At 42.2% G+C, this 12,723-nt stretch overlaps 1 protein-coding gene across 2 annotated transcripts in view; it reads right to left on the reverse strand.

Moving 5' to 3' along the window:
- The window catches only part of LOC115258651 (proton-coupled amino acid transporter-like protein CG1139), an 80,159-nt gene that overhangs the window by 13,812 nt on the left and 53,624 nt on the right, over positions 1 to 12,723 (reverse strand). The gene's annotated exons all lie outside the window — the stretch shown is intronic.

Here is a 12,723-nt window from a genome sequence, read left to right on the forward strand (position 1 = left end):
TGATTCAGGAATCGCCTAACTATACTGCAGGTACCAAGCTTTCAGGATGCTGTTAGGGTCCTTCTTCAATTCAGCTCGGCTACAAATCTGTCGACCAAGTTGTGCTTGATGCATAATCTTGGCAACTTCGTTGTGACGATCAAGGTCCTAGGCAGATCCAGCTAACACTGAACAGCCTGCAACGACACATGCTTGATCGTTTCCCCTACTGAATTGCACTTCCTACAGCGGTCCTCCACGTCTTCGTGTAATATGTACCGCCGAAAGTGCTTCGTCGCAATTACTTGGTCCTGGATGGCTACCATGAAACCTTCTGTTTCCGAGAAGAGGTCACCTCGCACCAGTCACGCTCGATGTGCTCGAGCTCCAGTTTGCTTCCACGCTACGCTCATCAACGGTCTTGGTGACGCACTTAAGCTGGCAATCCTCCTGCGGCAAATGCAGGGCGCTGTAACCGTGGTCAGCTTCACATGCAGTACGGTACATTCCATTCTTCTGCGATTTCTACAGAAGTTCCTTGAGGTTCCACAACGGTTCTTCCTCGCATTTTTCTAAAACTATTAGTATAATTTCTATAGACGGAGCGGACCTAGAGTGATGGTTAGAACACTTGACCATCACGCCGAGGACCTGGGATCGAATCCCACTCCCGACAAACTCACAAAATGTGAGTTCTTCCTTCGGAATGGAAGTAAAGCGTGGGTCCCGAGATGAACTAGCCTAGGGCTAAAAATCTCGTTAATACAGATAGAAAAAAAAAATCTGTAGAAGTTGGATCTGAAATACCTCACGGAAGGAATTCACGGAAGAATCCCTGACTAAAATCTTGTAGAAATTCCTAAAGAAACTCCTATTAGAATTCCTTGAGGAAATCTATAAAAGAATCTAAAGGAATCCATTTGTGATGAAATCCATTTATGATGAAATCCCAGACAAAATCTCTTGAGCAATCCCGAGAGAGAATTTATGTAATGGCTGGAGGAATTCTCAAAAAGAGAACTAGTGAAATTTCTCTAACACAAAAAATCTAAAATCAATTGACTTTATCCGGGAGATTAGATTAACCGCAGTAAAAAATGGAAAATCGAGTCTGACTATAGTGCTCACCCAAGTAACAAAATTAATTTTATAATGCTTTTGAAGTATTCTTCAACACCTGTTCTTTAAAACCATGCATAAACCAAATTGCTCTACAACACGACATCATCTGAACCATAACCCGCCATAAGATCAAAGAGGCCCATCCTAAGATGCTCTTGGAGAGTTGTTTTTAAATTTCTCTTAAAACTTGTTGTACCTCCCAAGTTGTCCTCAAGGCGAATTGCTCTCTCCTTGTAGAATTCTTCAAGTGCATGATAAAACGATAATAAATTTGTCAGTGTTGTTGCTGATGCAGCTTTTATGTCGACAGAAAAGTTTGGTGAATTAAATTGAAATTAAAAACACAATGAAAATGACACATTATTGTAATCGGGATTAATTTATTACACAAATTGGAAATATTTCCGGGATGTAGCAAGGATGCCAAATGCCAAGCAAAATTCATCGTATATATGTTGCAAGATACTTCCAAAAATTGCTACGCGCTTCCATTATAACGCACTAATAAAATATTTAAAAATATTATTCCTGGTCATGCGAACATTGCTCATGAGTTTTCTCAACATGGCTTCCATTGAAATCTAGGCCGGTGGTCGGTCCATTATCGATGGTTTTAACCAACATCACCATAAGATCGTCTTAAATTTCTTTCAACTCATGCCAGAGCTAAAAGCATAACTCAAGAATACTAGGATTTATAACGTTCTCAATGCAGCCTGGTTGGCCTCCATCAAGAACGTCTTAAATTTATTTCATCTTATGCAAGGGTAAGAAGTCTTACTCAAGAGTACTCAGGTTTATAACGTTCTTGATGTAGGTTTATGCAAACTCCGCCGAGAACGTCATAAATCATGTACGCCAAATTGTAAACAAACAATAAATTATCGCACCGCGGTGGATTTTGTGAAATTCATGCGATAAATTTACGGTACCGTTGCCAACCAGGCAGACCTTTTTCGGGAACCGGCCTTGATGTGGTGCAGCGCCTTATTCCTCCGGTCAGCATTTCCAACAGGTAAGTGATTTTGCAGGTCGATTATTTGACTTCTGATTACAAGGGAATCGACGTCTTGGATGAGCAAACTAATCTCATTTCGGATGCTGCAACCGGAGGAACTTGGCACTGCACCGCGTCGCGGTTGGGTTTCCGGGTAGGTGTTATTGATTGGCAGCAATAATGAAACGATGAGGATCAAAATCTGATGCTTGAGTTTTTTCTTGTATTTTTCATGTACCAAACTGTTCTCATGCGAGAACAGTTGCTCTTGATCAAGAACGGATGATTGAAGAAAACTACAAGAACCTTATAAAACTGAAAATAAGTTCAACAGTTCTTGTTGTGTTTATGGTTTTTGGACTGAATCTCAAGTATTCTTGGTGGTGTTTTTAAAACCACATATTGATGAAGAATAGTTACGCTCAGCTGAAACTCCGATAAGATCAACTAGAATATGCAATGTTCCGATAAAACTATCATAATAACAAATAAAACCAAATAGAATTAGGATTGTTACTTGGGGCACTTTCATTGCACAACACATGAATGTCTGAACGTTTGATCAAATATTTTTGTTTCGAAGGTGGTTTAACAGTGAATAAAGGGAACTATGAAAATTGTTTTGTTCAGGGCGAACTGTCATTCTATCGATTTGACTGTCATTCTATCCACGGAAATTAAAACTGTTTTGTTTATTTAACCATCAAAACAAAGAAATTGGAACGCAATAAAATCACGTTATACTTATAAAAATGAGCTCTTTCGAATAGGCTATAGAAAATAACAATATTTTATTCACTAATCAACCCAATTCTTTGGCACGAAAGTGAACAGGGTAATTGGGCCTTTAAAGTTTCGAAAGCCAGAAGGATACGGTGGGAAGGGCATGTTGTTGCCAAACAACAAGGTAGTAAAAAAGTGGAGTGCATGGAGCACGGTGGGTGGATCAGATGAAGCGTGATTTAGCGTTGGTCTCGACTGTGATTAGAAAGCTATTTACAGCCGCAAATCGCGTGGTTTTGGGCAACATTGTTAGTTCAGTGTTAGCCAGTCTTGCGAATAATCGCGACCATCACGAGACAATCACTTGAACCGCTTTCTGGAGTCACCCTTCCCAAGGTGATACGAACTAGCTAGCATGTCATGCCTGGAATGACGAACATGTTGTGGGTTCCACCCTTCGCAGCTTTGCAGCGATAGCAGTTGCTGAGAATGCTTCAGGCGGGTTGCTAGAGAATCAATCTCTCTGAGCAAAGATGCATAACGGGCGAAGTGAGAGCGTTTGCCGTAGCCAGGGCGAACTGCGTGGTGCGCTCAATGTGTGCGTTTAAACTGAGCTATGCAAAACGAATAGGATTTATGACGTAGTACCGTGCTTGTGATAATACACATGCATAGTTTTACATGCTGTTGCGCGTGCATCTGCTTGAGGCAACGGAGAGAGTCATGACACTCACATGAGCCGTATCCAAGTCATGATGATTGTAGCAAAACAAGGGTGACTATGATGGGATTCTGTCTTTTCTGGTGTTACACACTAAGATTCAGATGTTCCAGCTCAGTAATTTTTTCACTGAGTTCGGTATTTTTTCCATCTTTTTACTGAGTTTTCAACAGCAGATTTATTTCGGTACACTCGGTAATCGTATTTACCGTTCACCAGTAATGATATTTACCGTGCTTCAGTAACTTTTGACAGTTTGTGAGCTGAGCTCGGTAACTCATTTACAGAATATCCGCAAAATAAATAACCGAGCGTACCGAGTTAAATCTGCTGTTGAGAACTCAGTAAAAAGATGGGAAAAATACCGAGCTGATCTTAGTGTGTAGCGACTGTAGAGAGAGCGAATCATAAACCGCAGAGACAGGGTGATACAAGTTTGGTGTTTATCAGTTTTTTTGTGACTTGTACGCTGATGCTTCGCGACACTGGTGTTAGCGTCAGACTAGGGAATAATAATGAATAAATCAATCAAATGAAGGAATGTAGTTTGAAAAAGAAAGATGCTTCACCCCATAGGGCCTATACAGCCGATGCAGTAAGCGTAAGGGAATTCAGTATGACCATGCTGAGTGTGACGGATTCAATTCCCGTTTAGTCCAGGTGCTTTCCAAGAAGGTAATGCCCTTGGCTTCCTTGGGCATATCGTCGTACTTGTCACACGATATACACATGCAGAATGATCATTGGCAGAGGAAGTACTCATCGAACAGCTGAGCAGCAGGTTTTGTCCCAGTGAGGACATTACGCTAAGAAGAAGTAGAAGAAGACTCTATCCCGTGTTCGACATAAGGAATGGAAAATTTCCCGTTGGATGAAAAGTTTCGACTGGAATAGAAATCGAGTCCATACTCCGAGGCCCACAGTACGATTAAACGACCGACGTTGCTAACCGCATAGCCACGAATCCTGAAGCTCAGCTAATGTCGGAGGGAATAGGTACATGACATGGAAAAAGTTGTAAATCACTGCTAGTTCTTTTATTTTGAACAGAGTAAATTGACCTTAATCTCATGCCTAAAGAAAAGCACTTTTACTACTAGGTTAATTTTTCGAAATTACACGATGTGCTTTTAGAAAGATTCTTCTCTCTTAATCACTTTTTTCCTACGGGTCTCAAATTTCTTCCTGAGATCTTTCTTATCATCCTTGATATCCTGTCAAAATTTGAAGACAATCAAAAAAAAAAAACAAATCTGCAATCTGTTTTTACACATTGTTTAGCTTTAAAACAGAATTTAGAGTATTGGCAATTGTCTGGATCAAGTTTCATTTGAACCAATTTTCAAATGTAAAGATCAGTTTTTGAAGATTTTTTGAAAAATACGAATATACAGCCTCCATGGGTCATTTACATTATCTCCGACAAATGGAAGTCGACGTGTAATTATTCCTACATATAAATACATTGTATTCCGGTTCCGTTTCAATGAGAGCGATAACTGCAGAATGGGGAACCAAACTTGCAACCTCATTCGATTCCACTTTAGTTCGATACCAAATGTGTTTGTCGTATATGTCTGTCGTATATTGTTTTATGTTACCCCCTCCCCCTTCAAAAAGCCTAAAATCTTGAAGGGGCGAAAAATGTTGTTTCAATAGTGGACTTAATTATACTTTTTTTAATAGTTTTTATTTATTTTTACCCCCCCCCCCTCTCCTACCCGATAAAAGGTCTCGGACATAAAAGCAAAATGATTAAGACTTTACCATCAAAATAAAAGTCAAACATTCCTTGAATTAGGGAATGCTAATAAGAGATCGTCCATAAATGACGTAGCATTTTTTGACGATTTTTGACAAACCCTCCCCCCTATTTCTTCATACTTAATACATGATTTGTACTTCGTAGCATATTCGGAGACTCCCCCTCCCATCTAAAATACTACGTCATTTATGGACAAACCCTAATCTATTGTAGTCGGGTTTGATATTCTAGTGACTAGTTCAATCATGGTGCTTCTGAATCCAATCAATTTGTCATTTCAATATCTCATATCTTGGTGTAAGCTAGATATTGCAGTTCTAATTATATCTGAGCAAAGATGCCCAATGCCAATGTCACTGCCAACGGTTTCCTACAAATAAACTTCATCTAAACAATCCAACCTACAAATGTAACAACGCAATCCGTTGCATTATTCAACACATGAATGAAGCTCATTCCTTCGACACGACCTACGCGCATAATACCAACACGCACGCCATACGGTCATTATTCAATTGACAGAATTACGTTCTTCCTCGGATGATCCCAGCCCCAGCAACGAACGAGCGTCAAGCGGTCTCGTCGACTGCAACTTATTTCCATCTGGAACATTTAGGAATCTCACATTTCGTGCCTGACCAGGTACAACCGATGCGATGCTCAAAAGACGGAATTGCACACGGGAAAGGAAACATTCCACGTTCTGGTCTTATTTGCATGTAAAATATTTCTGATTAGAGCATTTCCAGGTTTTAATTGTCTCATCAGCAATGGTGCAACTACTGCTCGCTCAATTGTTTGCTACAGATTTTTTTCTGCCAGTTGCCATTAGTACCGGTTTCTGGACCACGCAGTTGCAATTAAAGCGCGCAATGTGTGTTGCTGAAGCTGAGCAACACAAAGCACTCGACGCAAATGCCGGGTTCCTGGTAGGTAAGAACTAGTTTTGGAGCGCAGCGCGCCGGCCGCGTTGATTTGAGAATGATGGAGAGTGATATCGTAAAAATGGTTCTGGTTCCCATCGATACCTATATGGCAACGAGCGTAGGGCTCCAAGAACAACATACCTGCCTCCCGTTTCAACTCAACAGGTTCTGCTGGGAGTGGTGCTGCAGCTCGGTTTTTGCAATGAAAGATTAATCTAGTTCGACCGGTGTTTTTACTTATTGAATGGGAAACACCATCCAGATGACCTTCAACTTCATGTCTGAAGACAGAAGACATCGCCACCGGGAAGCGTTGCGTTGGAGGGCCATGAGCAAAAAAAATATGCTCGTACAAAACCTGTATCGATAACTGTATAGTTGTTTCAGTGCTTTAAGAAAGTCAATTTTATCAGGAAGTCCATTCCTGCCAGTAAGCTGATTCAATTAAAATCCCGCTTAACACATCCTTTGTAATTTATAGTGCCGCTGAGTTTTAAGAGCAACGTTGTCAGCCAGTTCGAAGTAATTTAGGTGCTCCATGGTAATGGGCTGCCACAGCAACCCACGATTTGGTTCACGATCAATCGCACTACCAGGATCACGTCGATTACGATGAGGAACAATAGCGGTGATAGTATACATCCTTGCCTCACTTCAGTACCGACCCGGATGGGATCGGACAAGACACTGTTTTGCAGTACCTATTTTGCACGAAAATGCCCTGTATTGTGCTTCAAAGAGGCTGATGATTCTCTCAAGGACACCATTCCGCCTGAGGCCTTTCCACATGTTTTCGTGATTGAGACGGTCGAAAACTTTTTCGTAATCAACGAACACCAGGTAGAGAGACTCCTGGAATTCATTGATTTGCTCATGAATGACAATGTGAGCGTGACAATAAGGTCCACACATGATCGTCCGGCACGGAATCCTGCTGGCTGTCGTCGGAGAGTTGAGTCAATCTTCTCCTGTATCCGATTGGGGATCACTTTACAGAGTACTTTGAGAACTATACACAGTAACATGATGCCCCGCCAATCGCATACAGTTAGGTCTCCCATTTTTAGGTCGTTTTGCATCCAGTAGGTTGAGCATCTCGGCTGATATGCTATCGACCCCCCGGGGCTCTGTTCGATTTCATGCTACGGATGGATATTTATATCCTCTGCAATTATGGAGCTTCGGTGATGACACGAATGCATCGAACTCTTGGATCATGCTGAGATATTGGTGGCGTGGCCGGCACTTGACAAAAGGTCCAAAAGTGCTCGAACCCGCGTTTCAAATAGTCAGCCCATTTGGCAAGTAGCTGTCCAGCTGTCTTTCACAGTCATCGTCGCATTTATCGTAGTCTCACTAAGGCGACGTGAGACATCGTAGAGGAGACGAATGTCGCCAGTATTTGTGGCTTTCTCGCCTTCGTCGGTTAGGAAGTCTGCTTATGCTCGTTTGTCTCGTCTATAGGAGCATTTTACTTACGTCTTAAGAGTTAGTTAGCGTCGACAGGCAACGGCTTTGGCTCTTTGTGCTTTCGCTCGATCTATCGAGGTTTTGGAGTTCCGTTGGACTCCTCTATCTTCCTCCAGGTGTCATTTGTGATCCACTGCTACAGTGACTGGCACAGTTACTGACTGGTTACAGTTTTTATTGAAAACTACATGCAAAAATTATAAAAACATACCTTTCAAAGAATGCGCATTCAATCCTTCAGGGATTCCCATAGGAGGTGCTTCAGAGATGAGTCTCTCTCTCTCTCTCTCTCTCTTCTTGGCGTAACGTCCTCATTGGGACAAAGCCTGCTACTCAGCTTAGTGTTCTATGAGCACTTCCACAGTTATTAACTGAGAGCTTCCTCTGCCAATGACCGTTTTGCATGCGTATATCGTGTGGCAGGCACGAAGATACTCTATGCCCAAGGAAGTCAAGGAAATTTCCTTTACGAAAAGATCCTGGACCGACCGGGAATCGAACCCGTCACCTTCAGCATGGTCATGCTGAATACCCGTGCGTTTACCGCCTCGGCTATATGGGCCCCAACAACAGAGATAAGTCTGAGAATTCATTCAGGGATTCCTTCTGAAGTTTCCCCAGGATTCCTGCAGGAGTTTCGTTAGAAACTAGTCCAGGTGTTTCTTCAGAGATTCCTGCAGGAGATTCTTCAAAAATTCCTCAAGAGTTCCAACAACGGCTTTCACCTAACGTGCCGAAGGAATCGCTTACTAGAAATTCCTTCTAGCATCCTTCTTGGAATTTCTTCAAGAATCCCTTCTGAGATTCCTCTTGGAATTACTTCAGGATGCCGTTCGTTCAGGGATCTCTCTAATAGCTCCAGGAGGGATGCCTCCAGGCATTCAATAGGAATTCCTTCAAGCTATTTCAACAGGAGTTCGCTCAGGTGTCCATTCAGAAGTCCTTTCAGAAGTCCCTTCAGAGATTCTTCCAGGAGGATTCATAATTGCCTCCTTGAGATCCATCAAGAATTCCGTAAGAAGTTCCTGCAGGAGGTCTTTAGAAATTAGTCTATGAGTTCCTGCAGGGCTTCATTCTGAAGTTCCTTTAGAAATTCCTACGGGAGTTTCAGGGATTCTTGCAGATGTTTCTTCAGAGATTCCTCCTGAATTTCTTCCGGGATTCCTACAGAAGTTTCTTCAGACAATCTTATAGAAGGATCCAAGGATAACTCCAAGGGAATTCAGGGATAACCCCAGAAGTTTATTTAGGCATTCCTATATGAGAGTTCCTTATAAGATTTCTTCCGGATATCCTTCGGAGATTCCTCGAAATGTTCCCTTAGGGATTCTTGCAGGAGTTATTCCAGGGATCGCTCCTGGGATTTTTTCAGGTTGTACATTGAAAGGAAAACGAAAAATCCTCCTGGAATTCTGGGAATCTTTCTAGAGTTCCTATGGGGATTCCTTCATGAATTTCTTTAGAGATCCCTTCGGGGTTCCCTCTTGAAAAACTTTTGAGGATTTCGCTTGGAATTCCTTCGGAGATTCCTCCCGGAAATCCTTCGTTGGTTCCCTGTAGTGATTTCTCCTATAATTTCATCGGTGATTCCTCCCAGACATCCTTCGTAGATTCTTCCCAGAATTCTTTTGGGGACTCCTCCTAGAATTCCTTCTGGACTTCCTTTGAGGATTAATTTTAAATTTTCTTCAGGGAATTCCTATGGTGTTTCCTCTTCAAATTCTTCCGAGATTCCTCATTGAGTTCCTTCGGGGATTACTTCTAATATTCCTTCAGGGGTTTCTCCTGGGCCGTTCTTCCTTCGAGGATTCGTCCCAAAATTCCTTCGAGGATTTCTCGTGATATTCCGTCGGGGATTCCTTCTGAAATTCCTTCGGGATTTCATCATGGACTTTTTTTTGGTAATTCGGAGATTCCTTCTGGATTTTTTTCGGGGATCCTTCCTAAAATTCCTTCGTGGATTCCTGCAGGGATTTCATCGAAGAATCCTCGTGGAATTCTTTTTGCAATTCCTCCTAGAATTCTCTCAGGGACATCTCCTGGAATTCTTTTAGAGATTCCTCCTCCGAAAAATAGTTGATTCCTCCTAGAAATCCTTTGGGGATTCTTTTTCGAATTCCCTTGGAAAACTTCCACAGAATTTCTTTTGAGGATTCCTTCTGGAAATTCTTTGGGGATTCCTGCTTGCCTTTCTTTGGGATTTCTCCAGGATATATATCAATAATTCCTCCAAGAAATCCTTAGAGGATTCCTTCTTGAATTCATTTTAGAAATTTCCGCTGGAATTCCTTCGGAGATTCCTCCTGGAATTCCTTTGGGGATTCCTGCTATAATTCCCATGAATTTATTTGGGGAATCCTCCTGGAATTCCATAGAGGGTTTTTCCAAGATTTGTATTTCTAAAATTCTTCGGAAATTCCAATCAGAGATTCCTTTAAAAGTTTCTTTGTTTTGCCAATGTTGACATTATGGTCTAATTTTGGCCACGCCGATTCACGCTGCCGCCGCCACCGAAAGCTATCACTGGCGTGACGCCGATGATCCCGCCGCCTTCGGCCAAAAATGGCCTTCACGCCGCCGCCGAGCACAGGTCTAGTCCCATGACCTGCTCATAGTCCGAGTTGTTGATACCCTCCATCGCGTTGAGGTCGCCCATGAGGATCTTGATTTCACCTAATGGAATCTTATCCACGACAGCATTCAGTTGGCTGTAAAAGTTTACTTTGTCTTGCATTTCGGTAGCATCATCAGTTGGCGCGTAACTTTTCGATCATGGAAAGGTTTCGAACCCGTGTTCTGAGTCTGGTCACAATGAATCCTCTCATTAATAGGTTTCCACTTCATGAGCGCAGGGTAAGTGCAAAGCACGAAACCTACACCACGGTGTGGTGACGAGGAGCATACCCGCCATGTAGGTCCAAGTAAATATAGCAGAACTTGACCCGATGAAAACCACTGTTTTCTAAAGTTCGGCCAAATAATTTCGCTAAGTCCTAGGATCTCAAACTTCATATGGCATGCCTCATTTACTAGTTGTGACAGCTTACCCTGTTGAGCTAGGGTTAGAATATTCCAAGTTCCAATTCTTGTCAGACAGATGTTTCGCGCTAAAAGTCGTAACCGTTAAATCAGTTCATAAACTTTCATTTTCAGTTTCTGAAACGGTTTCGGGTTTCTAGAACAGTAAGTTGTTGGCCTAAGGTCCTCTATTCATCGTTGTGGGGCTGCCATCTTAGGTATAGCTTTCGGTGGAGGAGCATTCCATACTAAGTTGCTGGATGCCAGAACAGATGCTACTTGAGCCGCACCTCCTTGGTGAACAGACGCTCTTTAATCTAGCTAGACTTAGAAGCACACAACTCTTAGCTGGTGGTCTTTGTTATCGACTGAGCCATGAAAGTATGAGGTAGGAGCTTATGAGGACCCGAACTACGTTGAACGCCCCTTGCCGTCTCACCATTTTGCAGCTCCATGTACCGAGCTGCCCATCAAGGCCTGTTTCGTCACTGCCATTTGACCTCAGTTTATATTTATAAGTTTTCAAGTTTCCGTTGCATTCTTACCGCTTTCTCGCAGAGCCTGACATCAATTCCCTAATTTCTGGTAGGATCATGGTTTGCAGTTGAGCTTAGAGTCCTTCACTGGCACTTTGACGTGAATCAGCCACCCCAAACATAGGGTATAGACGCTGTTGTGAGCTGCTTCTTACCTGTAGAAAAGACGCTCAGACGTGCAGAAGCCTGCCACACGGTATACGGTAATCGAAATTGTTCATCGAATGGCAAAGAAAGCTTTCTATCAATAGAACACCAAGCTGAGAAGCAGGTTCTGTCTCAGTTCAAACATCACACCAAAGAGAAGTAAAACAACATTTTGCTGAACCTCCACCTAGCAAGGGTAATGGAAATACCCAACAAAAAGGAACAACCCAACATGATCATTCAGTTTCCTTTCCAGTACCCCAGACGGAGCCGGCACTGACCGAAGGAACACAACTCGTCGTCAGTTGCAACTTGCAATATCCTGAGGTGAAACGAGTCGCGATTTGTCATTGGCGTTTCCGAAGACGGCAAGTCGTTGATGGTATAAAGCTGCAAATCGTAATTGTCCTTGTTGCGTGTTGATGACATTATTGCTTTCATCGTCAGTTAAAGTTGTTTAATGTTTATCCACACCTTCGCTCTCGGATCAGATGATAGTGCTTTTACCCTGGTAAAAAGATTAACATTGACATTGATTGAAAAAAGTGTTTATTTCTCTTACTGTTTACAAACAAATGAAGCACCTTCGATTGGCATGATCTCACAGAGGAAACCACTTCTTCTTCTTCTTCTTCTTCTTCTTCTTCTTCTTCTTCTTCTTCTTCTTCTTCTTCTTCTTCTTCTTCTTCTTCTTCATGGTTCTACGTTCCCACTGGAACTTTGCCTACCTCACTTCAGCTTAGTGTTGTTTAAGCACTTCCACAGTTATCAATTGAAGGGCTTTCTTTGCCTACCATTTCATGAATTTATATATTATAAGGCAAGTACAGTGATGCACAATGCCCAGAGAATTCGAGAAGAGTTCCCGACCGGAACGAAATCGAACTCGCCGCCTCCAGATTGGCGATCCAAAGCCTTATCCATAAGGTTAACTGGAAGCCAAAGAAGTAATCTCTATGTTTACTGAATTGAAAAAGTTTATTCAAGTCAGAAAACTGCTCGAAAGTTCTTGCGACATCATTCAACCATCCTGCAAAAGCCTGTATAATAATTCTCTCATAAGCTTTGGATGATTTTCTCGTTTCAAATAACGTGATAAAAAAGAAATTTTGGACGCGTACGACTTTCCTGAGAAGCTAACGAGACTGATTAATACAACGATGAGCAATCTAGTTTATTCGAATCTCGCCGGGAACTACGACAAGGTGGTAGACTCTGATGCTTACTTTTGAACTAGCTGGGATCAACAGCAGCGGTGCGTTTTTCTTGAGATCTGGGAAACTTGTATCGTCCTCACTGGAACATACCCTACTTCTCAG

Source organism: Aedes albopictus, chromosome 2, assembly GCF_035046485.1.
Source record: "Aedes albopictus strain Foshan chromosome 2, AalbF5, whole genome shotgun sequence".
Lineage (NCBI taxonomy): Eukaryota > Metazoa > Arthropoda > Insecta > Diptera > Culicidae > Aedes > Aedes albopictus.